The sequence below is a fragment of the Eschrichtius robustus genome, chromosome 8 (genome assembly GCF_028021215.1).
Source record: "Eschrichtius robustus isolate mEscRob2 chromosome 8, mEscRob2.pri, whole genome shotgun sequence".
Lineage (NCBI taxonomy): Eukaryota > Metazoa > Chordata > Mammalia > Artiodactyla > Eschrichtiidae > Eschrichtius > Eschrichtius robustus.
The window spans coordinates 78115716-78132332 of NC_090831.1; positions in this window are offsets into that span (position 1 = coordinate 78115716).

Consider the following 16617-nt stretch of genomic DNA (forward strand, 5'->3'; position numbering starts at 1 on the left):
ATGAACTTTCATCAAATCTTTAACTGTGGTCATTCTTAAGTCTTTTGTCATTTACAGACAGATCTGGGTGAAAAAAAAAATATCAGCATTTGGAGAATCTGGGTGAAGCGTATTGAGGCATTCTTTGTAACTGCTATTTTTTATGACTATTATTATTTTGAAATACAAGTTAAAAAATAAAGGAGGCAGAACTCTCCATGCTTTAAGGGCAGAAATATGGGAAGGCATAAATGCAATCTCTATAATCCTTAGCCATCTGGCACATCTAGGGAGTGTAGGAAGGTCTTGCTAAATTGGGAAGAATTTTAAGAGGAAAGTTTGACCGGTGTATAGTGGAAGCTCATGAGTATAAATCTTCTTTTGATTTAGAAATCAAGGCTCTGAGAATTTGTGCAACTCCCTGAGCATTGTGGAAATTTGAACTCAAGTTGCTATAGCCATTTTCATCCTATACCTCCAACATTTTTAGTGAAAAGAAAACATTTGGATTTTGTTCTAACATATCCTTTTGGATTATATCTGTTAAAATAATATGATTTTGACACTATGAATTATATAAGGCACTTGGACCTTTAGAAGTAATGTTGCTTGCTGTTGCTATTATTTGCAAATATCCATGCAAATAGGTACAAGATTCAATAAGTAAGAAGGTTTTACCAGCCAGTCATGGTCTATAGAAATATACTCATAATAAAATGAATGAAATTACTGCTCTCTTCTATGTATCCAGCATGTATTTTTATCCATTTCTAGAAGTGAGCAGTTATTTCTGTGCCCGACTTATTTTCTAGATACTTAGATAAGCTCCTTTCATAGAATTGACCCTAAAATCTATTGGGAGAGATTATCTTAAGTGTGCATTCCTTTCAACTGCCTTAGTTGGAACCTGTAGGGACCACTTTCTGGTTAAAATAGATCTCCAACTAATGGCAAAGTGACTCAGGTGCTGATAAATTGCTCATTGATTGCAGCATTTGTGTGTTACCTTGACTCTTTATAACCCATATCTCCCGATCGCATCATTCTCATCTATTCACAATGGGCAACATCACCCCAAGCTTTGTATGTAAGAGTCAGATTTATGACTGAGAATATTTAGTTTAACAAATATGTATTGTCTGCTATGTGCTTGGCATTGTGCTAGTTTATATAAAGTGTGTTTATATAAAAAAATCATTTAAAATGGAAAAGAAGAAATATCCTATACCTAGAATGGTAAGTCTCATGTGCCAGCTTCTGTAGATTGAAAGTATAGCCTCAAGTATCTACCAGGTATTTGCCAAGACTGGAATAGAGGTTACCATCCAAAGAATAGAAGGCAGGAGGGGGTTACATTAGCAGAGAAGGGATATGGAGCACACAGTCCAATGCTATCATCAACCCCATGGCGGGGGGTGTGCAGTGAAGAAAGGGAAGGGAGAGTGGTATGCCCCAGGGATAGTAAAGTTAGAGAAATATTTTTTTGATAGAAGACAAAACTTATTTGACTAAGGATACTTTCTAAGATTTAAGTAAAATAAGGGAAGGCAAGTAGCACAACAACCCCGGTCACCAATGGAAGAAATTAGGTGAGTTATAGAGAATATTTGGTCCCAGGTGAAACTTGAAATTTTAAGTAGTTTTGCTTGGGGAGAAGATTCACTACTCACCATTCCCTACTTCCTGCCCGCCCCCGTAACTAATTTGTTGAAGGTATTTAAGCAGGAAATGTGACAAATGGGTGCCCAAGACAGCAGCTGTTACAGCTATGTCATGAGATTAAACATGGGGAGAGTCGCCTCCTCTCAGCTCTGTTGAAACCACAGCAAGATACATGGGGAATGTATTCAGAGAAAGAGGGGAATGACTAGGCTTGCTGTTCCTGTAACGTTAGGTTTGCAGGCAGTGTACTTGCTGGATAATGCCTCATGTCTTAAAAACGAAACATAAAAAACTGCTCGGGGCTATTGTGCCATCAGAAAACTATACTTAAACTATGTAATATGTGATGCTGAAAGCTCTCATGGCCATGAGCAGAGCCCTGGCTTGTTTATAGCATCTTTATTTTTCTTATGTTTGTCACAAATTACTCTCATATGGAAATGCATTTTTGATAAAGGTAAACATACTATTTCACCCACAAGAAGGCTTTATCAGTGGAGCTAGAATTGCTGAGTGGAACTCTAAAATTACTCATACATAGAACTATTGCATAAGTGTAGCCAGAATGCAAACCCAATCACCTGGAAAACGGAAATTACTTGGGCGGAAAGTCCTTCTGCTCTGGTAAGGATGAACCTTTTTCTCATTTCAGCTTTCTTGTCCATTTAGCTTTAGTGCCCATATCTTTGAAAAACTCTGTTAATTTATTTTTAAATCACAAAAATTTAATGACTTTAGGTACTTCTCCCAGAGTTGTTTTGTCCCCAGTCCCATAAAATTTCCATGTTTGTACATTTTTTGGTCAATGTCCAAATGCAAACTTTAGTTACGGGCAGTCTATGATGCTACAAGGTGAACTCTCTCCTCATTAATTGAGTCAGGTCCTTTTCTCTTTCTTACAGTGGGTTGAAGAAATAAGAGTAGCTCGATCCAAGCCACAGGAGTTCTTAACTTGAGACCTGGAACTCAATATGCCAGATGGAGGCTTTGCCTCCTGGGAGAAACCCAGGACCTTGTTAAGAAACTAACTCCCTAAAATGTCTATCTTTTGTCTTATAGATTGGTTACAAACAAAAAGCTATTTAAATCAAATTCCATTTTTGAATTTGATTATTGTTACTTATTTTTCCTCATATTTTACTTTTTTTGGTAAATGAAAAAGGAATATGTATGTGCTGCACACTAGAACAAATCAAAGATGGTTTGGATCCATCCCCACTCCTTTGAGTTGAGTGTAATAAACTTCCTCCTTCGTGTTCAAGCAAAAGTGCAAACATAGGATGATTTTTTCCCTCCAAATTAGACTATGTTGCATATATATCGCACTGCAAAAAGTTTCATTTGTTTATCAGTATTACATGGATATTTTCTAGCTATAGCTCTACTTCATTAAAAAAAATAGCTGCCTTATATTCTATACCCTATATTATGTACCATAATTTAGTCCCCCATTTCTCTTTGACAGATATTCCGTTTCCATTCTCTTGCCAATACAATGTTGCACTAAACATCCTTGTGCATAAATTCTTACACTCTCTTACTTTTGTTTCTTTTTCTTAGATTCTCAAATTGGGCTTGCTGAGTCAGTAAGTATGAATGCTTTAACTATTATTAGTAAATATCTTACAGTTCTTTCCCAAAACATTATAAAAATTCAACTTCAACCATCAAGCTATGAAAGTATTTGACTTACCACATCCTAGAAGTCATTGGGTCATATTACTCTTTTAATTTTTATCCAGCTCTGGGACAGGGAATATACCTAATGAGCTTAGGACATCTTTGTGTGCCAAAACACAAGGATGCTTTCGGTGACTAATGGTGTCTTGCCAAAGAGTCATTTAAGCTGGCTTGAAGGATCTCTCACTAACAAAATTGGGATAATTTAAGCATCAAAAAGAATAATAACTGAAATGGGTTGAAATACACCATATAATACATACATATATATGTATATGTTCTTCAATTCCTTAATCAAAAGGCCATCAGGGACACCTGTAATTGAACAAGTTGAATTTATTTTTCTCACTCACTGCAGCAAGGAAAGACTGTACACCATGGGGAAGCAGGTGAGAGGGGGCAGTGAAGGAAGCATCTCAGGAACAGAGTGTGAGAAAGAACCTAATATGAACTTTGGGCTTTGGTTGGGCAACTTGGGGGCAGGCCTAAGGAGTTTGTTCTAATTGGGTGTTGCCAGAAAGCAGAGGCAATACTATGGTTGAATATCTCATAAATGTTATCTACAGGGAAGGCGGACTAGAGCGGGGATAAAGCTGAAATGGCTGAAAAGCAGAAGTCACTCATATTAGCCGCCAGAGGGGCGTGTTTGGTATTTTGTGGGTTGTACGGCGACTTTGAAGTGGCTGTTCTGTGAGATTGTTTATTTCCAAGAGGAGAGCAGCACGGCTCAGCTATAAGCATTAGGCCCATCTGTAAGGACGTGAGGCCTGGCTGTGGGTATCAGGTTATTCTCGGATATCAGGGGCTGCTTGTTTTCCCTGATAGGTAGGCAGGGAGCTCGGGAGCTAGGTGGATACAGAAAAAGAGAAAGCCAAATTTTTTTAAGTAAGAAAGAAAAGAGGAACCTCATGAGTCATCATTGAAGGTAGGTTTTAGACCTATTCCTTCCTCCGAAAATTGCTAATGAAGCAGAAGGAATTAGTGACTTACCCTGCCTTTTCAGTATGTACTCTCTAAAGGTATCCCCCGCTATCCGAAAGTAGCACCCTTTCTGAGACAAAATGGCGTTAAGGTGAAGAAGCAATTACCAAAGGACACATCTTGCTAACAGGTGCACAAAATAAATCGAGATCAAGAACAGATGCTCACAGACACAGTTCAAAGTGAAGGCAGCCCGATGCTGAGATGCTGAGTGTGGTTCCAGGGGAAGGAGCTTGGCAGTGCCGCTCTCACCGCTCAGAGTGCCTGCTGCCTCTGTAACCACTGGCTGTGAAACACGCTGAATGCTATTTTCATTTTTCGCCTTTTTTCCTAAAAGTGAAAATCTTCTTTGCATCTCTTTCCATTAGCCAGAACAGGTGCTAATATAGGTCTATCATAAAAGTGAAGTGGCTTAAAGTGACCTTTCAAAAAGTGGGGAATACCTGGATAGGGACCACCTTAATGAAGAGGGACAGGTCTTAGAGAAGAATTCCAGGGAATAAATGTTGTACAAATGATAAAACTAAAAAATTGCCATTTTTCAACCCATGATGAAAAAAATTCATTCAAGTTAAGATTATCAGTAGATGCCAAAGCAATTTGGGGAAAGGTGAATGGAGAAATTATGTTTACATATCACCAGAATATTTGTCATTTGTTCATAAATGACATACTGTTCACAGCTGGGAAACACAGCTTTACAGTGTAGGATGAGGTTATTGCCACGTTGACCCAATGAACAATGCTAGAACCAGTAATAGTGGCCTTCAGACATTATCTGCCCCTGATGTGGTGCGTCCCCTGCGAAATCTCTTGCCCAAAGTGCTTAGCCTCAATCTAATCAAGCCTTTAGATCTAACTTCAGTTTACAGGGAATACAGCGACAATAAGGAAAGCTACAAGGAAGTAACCCAGGAGGTGGGACAGTCTGTGATTCAGCTGGCCAGCCTCTTCAACAGATCACTACCATGGAAAAACATGATGGGGGTGGGGATTCCACTCAAGGTTAAGAGAGATTCAAGAGACATGATGACCAAATGCAATAAGTGATCTTTACTGAGTCACACTGTAAGCTGTCAAAGATGTTTTAGGGTCAATGGAGGAAATTGGAATATAGGCTGGGTATTAGATAATATGAAAGAATTATTGTTAATTCTGGTATAGTATTGTGGTTATTTAAGAAAATAAGATATGATAACAACTATAATAAATTCATTTATCAATATGGGAAGTATAGTATGCCTCTTCATATGTTCAGAACTTGTATTATGTCCCTCAATAAGATTTATAATTTTTTTACATACATGTTAAAACTTTCTTTTTCAACTTATATAGATATTTTACAGTTTCTGTCACTATAGGGAATAGAACACTCGCTCATCCTCCCTTTTTCATACCTAATTTAGCATTTCTAGGGCAGACAATTGCTATGGGCTTAATATAGCAACTCAACAATCCTTTCTCATCTATGCTCTTGGAAGCATTAAGAGAAGTCCAAACGTGATTGGACGTAGGGTATGGAGGAGTGAGGAAGTAAAACACCTTGAAGAGAGATGTTGTTAGTAGCATTTTTGATGTATTAATAGATGAATAAAAGTTGAATCCTGACAACTAAGAAGGAAAAGTATGCACTAGAAGAAATGAAAAACGTACTAGAACTTCCAAATTAATTTGGGAAGGAAGAATAAAAAGAAATAACGCCTGCATCAAAAAAAAAATGTTAAAAGTAAAATTATATATTATCTAGAAAGAGGCAAAGTATAAATAGCCCATAGAAAAGACTATCAGCACAGATAAACTTCTAGTCAAAGAAAATTTTAGAGCTGTAAAAAATTTTAAAGAAAAAATAAGAGGAAATTAAATAATTACTCAACCATAAGAATTTACGAAAAGAACAACCAAGTAAAACAAAAGAAACTAGAATATGGTAAATAATAAAGATAAAAGTAGAAATCAGCAAAATAGAAAACAAAAAAATTGTAGAAAGGAAAAATAAAACCGAAAGTTGGTTCTATGGTAAGAACAATAAAATAATCTTCTGTTAAGTCTGAGTGAGGATAAAAAGAGCAAGTATATACTATGTGAGAAATGAGAATGTGAGACTGAATCCTGGATCCTGAAGAAATTATAGAAATTAAAAGGCAATAGTATATGTAAGTGTAAGGCAATAAATTTAAAAATCTAGGGGAAACAGATAATTTCTTAGTTTAAAAAATCTACTAGAAGTGATTGAAGAAGCAATACAAAATGTGAACAGACCAATAAGACAGGAACAATAATTTAAGATCATTTATTTTAAAGAACTGGAACCAGAAGGTTTTATAGCTGAGCTCTATCTAATCTTTAAAGGACAAATCATTTCAATATTTATTTAAACCATTCCAGACCACAGGGACTCTAGCATAATCTTCATATTAAAATCTTAAAAACACAGAACATAAATAGGGAAACATAGAACATAAATAGGGAAACATAGAACTATTTCACTTATGAGTAAAATGCAGAATTCCAAAGTAGAATATTATCATATCAAAGAATAATAGTCATGATAAGAGAGAATTTATTCTAGACTGTAAGGATAGTTCTGTATTAAGAAATCAGTTGATATAATTCATCATATTAGCAAATTAAAGGACAAAAACTGCATGATTAATAGATACTAAAAAAGATATTTGACTCATTTCAGGAACCATCCTTAGTTTTAAAAAATATGTACAAAAGAATAAAAGAAAGCTACAGTTCTTAGAACTGAAGAAGAGTATACCAAAAACAGGAAGCAAATGTCATATTAAATGAGGGAATTTTAAATCAAGAATAGAACAGATATCTTTGCTATCACTACTATTATTCAATATTATTTTTGGAAATTTTAATGAATGCAATAAGACGAAACAGAAATTATCAGTAAACATATAGGAAAATCCAAAAATTTTATTTTCATCATTACTATGATTATTCACTAAGAAAACTATCAGAAAGCCAAAATCTGTTAAAATTAATGAAATAATCTAGAAATTATATATAATAAATTAAATTGCTATTTTAAAATCCATAGCAATTGTCTGCCCTAGAAATGGTAAATTAGAAATGAAAAAGTGAGGGTTAGGGAGAGCTCCTCTGGTTCTGCTTTCCTCCTACCCCTCCTTCCCTCTCTCCCTTTCCAGTTCTATCAAAGTATATAAACTTGGAAATGTCATTAACTGTTCCCTCACTCTTGTTTCTTTTACAGGAGAGCATATCATTTAAGAGTACACATAGAAAATCAAATTATCTGGTTTTAAACCCAGGCTTTGCCTTTTGCCAGCTCTGGGAACCTGGAGGGTAATATTTGGAGGTATTTACCCAGGTTTTCTTCTCTGCATTTGTATGTGTGGGTGTATGTGTTTGTTGTACTCATTTCACCCTTGCTGCCCTTAAGAGATGGATATTCAGAAATGCAGAGATTCATTTGTTCAGCAGTGTTTATGGAGCACCTATCTGTGTATAGGTAGCGATTTAGGTGTCAAAGATACAGCAATAAACAAGACAGATAAGGTCCCTGCTCTCATGAAGCTGATATTCTAGTGGAGGAAAAATAGACAGTAAATAGCGAGATCACAGATAACTAGATGATAGATAGATACATACATACATAGAAAAATAGTTGGCACATAGAGTAAATAAATGAGAAAAATATCAGATAGTGATAAATATTATACAAAGAATTAAAATATTGTGATAATGTTCCAGTTATCTATTACTGTATAACAAACTTTTACAAAGCTTAGTGGCTTAACAAAACAACCATTTTACTATCTCACAATTTCGTGGGTGAGAAATTTGGGGAGGGCTCAGGTGAGTGAGTCTTCTGCTCCACATGGGGTTGTCCGGGTGATATTCAGCCAATGGTTGATCTTGTTTAGATATTTGGTGCCTGGGAGGGGTGGCTGGAAGCCTGGGATTATTGTCTGGAGAGCCTGCACATGGTCTGCCCGGCATGGCAGTGTCCGGGTAGTCAGGCTTCTTATGTGGCAACTCAGGGCTCCAGGTGAGGGTGTTCCAAGAGGCCCAGGCAGATGTTGCAAGGAACCTAGCTTCAGAAGTCCTACAGTGTCACTTTCACTGCATTCTATTGGTCAAGCAAGTCATTAAGGCCAGTGCAGATTCCAGGCGAAGGAAATTAGACCCTTCCTTTCAAATTAACAATGACTTGGGTGATCGGGAAGGCTGACTGAGGAGGTAACATTTAAGCTGAGAGCTGAATAATATGAAGGATTGGACCCTGAAGATACAAAGAGAAAGCTTACCTACCGGTTGGTCAGAGGAACTAAAGAGTAAGGGCTTGGTGTGTCTGAGAAACCGGAAGTGACTGGGAGGGCGGTGAGCAAGGGCAGCAGTGGTATGAGATAAGTCAGCAAAGCCACAGGGGACCAGGTTATGTAAGATTTTGTAAGCCTAGCTGAGAAATTTGGATTTTATTCTAAATGCTGCTTATTCCAAGAATCTACTAAAGAAGTTTTAGCAAAGGCCAGTCAAATCCATAGATTCTCTACAGAATTGCTTGTCAGGAAAGAGGCAAGAGCAGAAGCAGGGAGGCTAGCCAAGAGGCATTTGCAGTAGTACAAGAAGGAAATGATGGTGTATGGACCAGTGTGGTTGTAGGGAAGGACAGATTGAAGATCTGTTCTGGAGGCATTATTGACGGATTACATGATTGGAATTTAGGAAAATCAAAGAATCAAGAAAATCCCCACCCCAAGATAAGTTTTAAGGAGTCTAAGAGCATAAAGCTTCTCAGAGGTACCTTCTTAATTTCTTTCCTTCTTTACTCCATACACTCCATACAATCCATCACCAAGGCCTGTTCATTCTGCCTTCAAAACGCATCCCCAATCCTACTGCTTCTCATCACCTTCACCACCAGTCCCAGCTTCCAGCAACGTTCACCTGGATTAATGTAATAACCTCCTAAGTGGTCTCCTGCTTCTACTCTTGTTTCACCTTGTCGGCTCACATGAAGTGGTCAGCATGATCTTTTAAAGATGTAAATCATATCCCCTTCTCAAAACTTTTCAACCTCTCTCTCATTTGGAATACAGTGTGAAGCACACTCACTGTGGCCTGCAAGGCCCATCACCATTCAGCCCCTGCTGTCCATCAACCTCACTCCCACTCGTCTCCTTCTCACTCTCGTCTGCTAACACTGGCTGTGCTGTTCTGATCACAGGGAGACTGCAGCTGCCTCAGGGCCTTTGCACTTCCTGCCCTGTTTGCCTGGAATGCTTTCCTCAGAGTTATTCAGCTGGCAAACTCCCCAACTTCATTCATATCTCTCATCCTCAGAGATACCTACTCTGACCTAAGCTCCCTGCCCCCTCACTATCTAGCCCTTTAACCCTCTTTTATACATCTTTATTGCACAAATTACCCACCTGAAGTTATATTTCATTTGTTTATCTGTTTGTTGTATATCTGGTATTTATTTATTATATATCTCATTCATTGGCATGTAAATTGATGAGGGAAGCAGCCTGTCTGTCCTGTTCATTGCTATATACCCAGGGCCCAGAACTGTGCCTGGTATAATGAAGGCATTTAAATAACATTTGTAGAAATGAATAAATGTTAGCTATTATTATCATTATTAATATTGTGAGTTACTTGCATATCCTTTTGATTTTTCCTTCTAAATGTCTCTGTTCATGCCTTCTTTCCATACTCACTTGGCAGTCACCACCTGAAGCCAGGCCTCTCTCACTCCACACCTGACGACCGGTGAAGCCTTCTTCCTGGGCTTCAGAAATCTAGTTACTTTCCTTCTCCAGGCATCTGTCATGTGACTGCCTGGTCACTCTTTCTGAAACATTGCCTAATTATTTCATATCTCCTTTCTAACAGCATGAAGTCTAATCACTGTAGCCTTGCAGTCATCTCCCTCATAGCTGGTCTCTCTCAATCTTTTGCAGCTTCATTTCCCATTACTTCCTCCTGTGAACGCTTGCCCCCAGACAAATTGCTGCACTCGCTCAAAACTGGTACTTTTCCACGCCTGTGAGTTGACCCGTACCATTTGGCTCATCTCTCCCAAACCTTCCCCGCTATTCAAAGTTGGGCTCAAATCTCACATCCATGGGGGCTGACTCAGAAGCAAGAATTCTCTAAGTAGTCTTACATTTATTTTCCTCTCCCCATTTGAACCTTGTATTGGCTCAGTCATATATTATACTGACTACACACTTTGTATATGAATATATAGGTGTACTAAGTCCTGCCTTCACAAATATAGAGCCAGTATGTCCAACATGTACTCTGTAGCTTAAAGTTTTAACTATTTCCACTTTAGCTTAAGGGTCTCAGTTATAGTCCTGCCCTGTCCCTTATTATGTGTGATTTGACAGATTCTATAATCTCTTCGAGTTTCTATTTCCTTTTCAGTAAAATGGGGATAATAATCTCTCTCTCATAGTGCTGTCATTAGAATTGGATGAGTTCAAATACAATGTTTAATACACAGTGGGCCCCAATTAATTGTTATTATTCCTTTCTGTGTTTCCCACAGTGCCACTTCATAGTGTGGTTGATGGCTTTGCAAATAGGCAGGGAAATATCTGCAATAGGCATTATACCACCAGCTAGCCTTATCATGCATATTTCATAAAGATTACAGCTTTAAAATAAATGTATATTCCCGGTGCCTTCCTCTTCCTGCCTTGCTTTGGACATTACTGTTTTCACTTAACTGATGACACCTGAGTCCATCTGGGTAGCATTAGGCTTTCCCTAGATATTCCCACCCCTGTGGGAGCGCCAATCATGGGGTCTTTCCCGCAGTGGGGGAAATGAAGCACGAGGATGGGAGTGAGGATAGGAATGACCACTTTTGCAGCCAGATTTCTGGAAGGTAAATGAGTCAAGCAATGTGATTCCGGAAATAAGCTTATCTGAGTAGCATGACCATTCGCTGGGACTGACTCAGGCACACATAATCTAAAGGTCTCTTCTCCATTGTCTTAAGTTCTGGTAAAGTCGTCCCAATAATACTGAGCAAGCTCTTTCTTGGCCTAATGCCCCCTTTTGGTGATGCTATAATCTGTATTTTTATTCCTTCTTATTTACCCTCTATGGTCTCAGCAGTTGAGCCATTGTCAGAGGTCTTGTTCTGTCCTTCCCATGCTGGCGAATCTGCACAGGCAGGGAGATGTGGTACAGAAAACTCTGTGTCATTGTCAGTGGGTTTCACACCAGGATTCAGTCTGCACAGGGGCTACCTGGCACGTGTTCATAGTCACTGGGCAGGGGAGGTACTGCAGGGCCTTCCCTTTTGACCGCAGCATCTGTCATGGACAGAGCAGTATCACAGAACTTATTGTTTTCTTATGTTTCCTTCCAACACAACAGAAGTAAGATGGAGGGGTTTTCATTCAGGACCAAAATGATGCAGTCACGTGGATCAATGGGGTCTTAGCAGCAGAAAGCGCACTGGGATAGGGAATTGAGGAGAGCTCCAGAGAGGAACTGCTTACAGAGGTACAGGTTGGGTTAAGTAAAGCAAGGGCCGTGCAACACTCCAAGGCCAGCGGCAGTGAGAACGCTTACCTGCTAGGCCAGAGTGAGAGAAAGGAGGAACAGTACCCCCCTTACTGCAGTTTCATTTTCCATTGTCAGCCGCTGTACATAAATACTACATGGAAAATTCCAGAAATAAACAATTCTTAAGTTTTAAGTTGGGTACCATTCTGAATAGTGTGATGAAATCTCTGTCCTGCTCCATCCCACCCAGGATGTGTATCATCCCTTTGTCTAGCGTATCTGCCCATTAGTCACATAGTAGCCGACTAGGTTATCAGGTCAACTGTCTTGTGTTCTAATCCACCCTTATTTTGCTTAATAATGGCCCCAAAGCAAAAGAGTAGTGATGCCGGCAACCCGGATATACCAAAGAGAAGCCGTAAAGTGCGCCCTTTAAGTGAAGAGGTGAAAGTTCTCAACTTAGTAAGGAAAGGAAAAAAAAAGTATGCTGAGGGAGCGAAGATCTATGAAAAGGACGAACCTTCTATCTGTGAAATTGTGAAGACGGAAAAAGAAATTCGTGCTAGCTTTGCTGTCGCATCTCAAGCTGCAAAAGTTATGGCCTCACTTCATCTCATCACGTAGCCTTTGTATGATCTCACATCATTGCAAGAAGGGTGAGTAGAGAACAATAAGACAATGAGAGAGAGAAACCACATTCATATAACTTTTATTACAGTATAGTGTTACAATTGTTCTATCTACAATATCTATGTTATTAGTTATTGTTGTCAATCTCTTACTGTGCCTAATTTGTGAATTAAACTTCATCATAAATATGTAAGTATAGGGAAAAACATAGTATATACAGGGTTCAGTAGTATCCCTGATTTCAGGGATCCACTGGGGGTCTTGAACCGTATCACCCACAGATAAGGGAGGACTACTGTATTACCAGAACCCAGAGGAAACATCTGTAGATCTAAGAGGGAGGTACCTAAAAGATGCCCTGTCTTCAGTAGAGGTGTCTCTAGCTCAGAGTGACCAGGCAGGGAGCAAGCTGGAAAAAATAAAGACCCTGGCTTCTCCCTCCTCCTGCTATGATAGTGCTTCCCCACAGCTGAACCCAATAGAATGGGAGCCAGAGGACAAGGGCCCTGCTGCTGCTGACCATAACATTCACCTCCTCAGGCACAGAGCAGGGTAGAGAAGGGTAGGGCTGGGTCTGCAGGGGCAGGGGAGGAATGTTTAGCATATGGGGATTGTTAGTTTAGGTGTTAGTGGGTCTGATGGATCAGGAGGGCAGGCCTGGCAAGAATCTCTTTGAATGAGTTAATTTAACATTTGGGGCTCAAAGAAAAGAGGACGTGACCTTGAATGAGGAGGAAGGGGGTGGGAGATGGAACAGCATGGTGTCTGGCATGTGGTTTCCTGGAGTCCTGCCCATGTACTCAGGTGTGAACCTCAAGAAGGAAGGCGCTGATGGAAGAAGCAGAGGTGACTTTTCACGAGGGAAACATCCCATCCCCATTCAATCTTACCTTCCCTCTTCATTTATCCCTAGAGCCCAAAATGACTTTTTGAGCCAAGGAAGCCCCAGTTTCTGGACCTTGCTGTAGACCAAGGAGAGGAATATGCTCCCTATTTCACTGAAGTGAGGTGGAGAATTTCAGGGATTGGGGCACTTCCCTGGCCAAATGAGGCTTTGCAACAAGGGAACTTTAGGAGATAATCTTTGGTTCTCAAAGAAGGTACCCAGAGTGGGGGCAGGGATGGATCATCATGCCTACCACCCAGAGTCTTCTGGGACAAATCGATAGATATTATTAACAGGAGTAGCTAAAAAAGGAAGAAAATGAGAAGACTTTGGATGAACTCACATAAGACACTTCCAGGAATTCCCATAAAAACAAAGATCTGGGGGAAAATGGGAGACACTGCATTAGCTGGTAGGTACATGTTAGCATTAATATGACCCACAGGCTAATTTATAGCCACAGTCTAATGAGGTCTGGAGCAATACAAGTTAGACTGAAATAATTTTTGCACATTGGTTTATGTTTAGTTCTTTTGTACTGTAGTTAGCATGGTAACCTGTCTAAATTTTAAAGTGTGTTTCCCCCCCCATCTCTGTTCTATATGTATTTTATAAATTATATCCAGTGTAGAGGTCCTTGAACTTATTTTTGTGACATAAACTGCTTTGGTAGTCTGGTGAAACCCCTTCTTAGAAAACTGTTTTTAAACGCATGACAAAAAACATAGGCTCCAAAGAAAAATTTTAATATCAAAATACAGTTATCAAATCTTTTAATGTGATACAAAAAGATATATAGTTTGTTAATACATTAGATAACAAGATTTGGTGGTGGGTCTAATAAACACCACACTTCTGCCATGCTGCACAGCTTGTGAGACCTTAGTTCCCCAACCAGGGGTCGAACCTGGGCCCTCAGCAGTGAAAGCGCAGAGTCCTAACCACTGGACCGCCAGGAAATTCCCAAAACACAACACTTTTGAAATTTCATGAGCATAGTACTATTTTGAAGTTTCAGCATCAACTTTAATGTGATGTGAAACTTGTAATTTCTACTGTTGTCAAAGTCAGAGATACCGCTAACATAGCCATGGTCACTGCCCACCTTCATAAATGAAGGAAATACCAATTATTAGTTAAAGAGTAGTGACAACAGAGATGTATTTTTCGTGCAAGTTCATGAACATCCTGAATTCTATCTACAAGCCCGTTATTAAGAACTCTTGCTAGGATCTCCAAAACCCTCTCACAACTGAAACAAAAACAAAGGCAGCATGAGACTAAAATTTTCAGATGAATAGTTTCAGAGAAGTCTGATCATATCCCACCTCCTGCCTCTTCCCTTCACGCCATGGAAAATTCTAGATAATGAATCATGGGCCAGAGAGGAAGAGATGGAGCCACCCCATATTGAGCAGATGAGAAGAATGTTCTAAGAGACTCCAAGAGTCCTGGAGAGCTAAGTCAGCTCCCAGCTTTCCTTGAAGCCATGGCTGTGGAGAATACCCTCCTCCACCCAGGAGGAGCCTGGTAACTCAGCCTGTTACCCACTGGGCATGAAGTCTTTGGAGACACATTCTCTGGTCAATCCCTCAATAATCTGCCTTGTGCACTCTTCTTCTCACATGGACCAGCTGCTAGGAGAGAGGGCTTGAACATCTTCCAGGATAGTCATGGCCTAGAGGGAAAGTCCTACCCTCTGACCAAAGTTGACAAAACAGAATTTATGTGATATAGGTAAAGATGCCTGGTCTGAAATGAAGTCTAACGGAGACACTAATGAGAACAGCTGCAGAATATATCTGAAAATTAACCACAAACCCCACACCCCCAGATGGGTGCCAAGTTACTTAGAAGAGTTATAATAGTTGCAGTCAATTGCATACTTGGACACCTCCAGCTTCAGCAATACTGCAGGATTCTGGACAGTTAAGCAAATTGTGGGAATAATTTACAGACTGAAGTAGGTGTTATGCTTACAGGAGTGGGCCCGGAAAAGTGTTATTCTCTCAAGAGTTGAGGCTCTGGCTCTAAGGCAGCTTCTTGGGCCGTGCTGGGCCAAGAGGCAATGAAAAGCTGGCAGATGATACCATTTCAATGGCCTGACCTCTCAGTCACTCTTGTGACCCCAAAGAAGCCACAACTACCTGAAGGGGGAATTGTAATTCTAATGCAGTAACAAAAATTGGACTAGTTCATACGTTTAAGACAAAAGTCACATAAGGGCAATGAGAAATGTCGTTTACTACACAGGTCCTAAATTCCTCTCCATTTTCCCTACGTGCCAGGTGGTCCTAAGAGATGACTGGGAGAAAGGGGGACATGAGGATGATGACAGCACGGTGAGACCCCCTATCTGGGCTCAACCTCTTTGAGTCCTCATGGGAACATGGGTGAAAGCTGGTCTAATAATACATATTTGACACCCTACACAAGAGGGAAGAACAGAAGATTAAAGCTCAACTCCTCTGTTTTATATATGGGAGACTAGGACTCAGAGAGGTGATTTGCCTCAAATGTGACATTTTAGAATAAATAATACCAGACTAAAATGCAGCTTTTCTGACCTCTGATCATTGTGCTTTTTCCATCATTTAGAAAAAATTCTAAGCAAACTACAAACACTGTTTATATCTTGGCCTTCATTGCTCAATCTCAGCAGCAGAAGGGGAAGTGATGACTGTGGTCTCTCAGTGATGAAGGATGAAGACCAAACCTGAAATGGGTCAGACCAGATGCCAGAGAGCACAAACCTACTAGGTACCCATTTTAAATTGGCTCACTCAAAACCTATTCACATACCCTCTCATGCCTTACTGTACCATAGAAGCTGGAAAGCTAAAACTTTCCTTCCCAGATTCCCTTGCAGTGAAAAGAGACCATGTAAGATGTGGTGAATAAGACATAAGCTCAAGTCAGCTGGTTCTATATCTTCTGCTTCTTCTTTCTCCCTGACTAGAATGTGAACTTGATATTGGAGGTGTATCAGTCATCCTCAGGATTATGGGACAGGAAGAGAAAAAGCGCAGACCCTTGATGGCATTTTGAGGTGCTGTACTAGCCTTGATTTGCTTAAACCCAGACTTCTTCTCACTGAGGTAAAGAAATCCCTTCCTTGTGTAATTCTACATTCATTAAGTTTTATGGTACTTGTGCCAAACATAATCCTAACTTATATTTCAGTCTGTGAATCAAAAATGCACTCAAGGATGGCAAATACATGCTAAAACAAATTTCAGTAGGGTGAGTTCATGTGATCATTGAGTTTAAAACTCAGTATGATATAATAG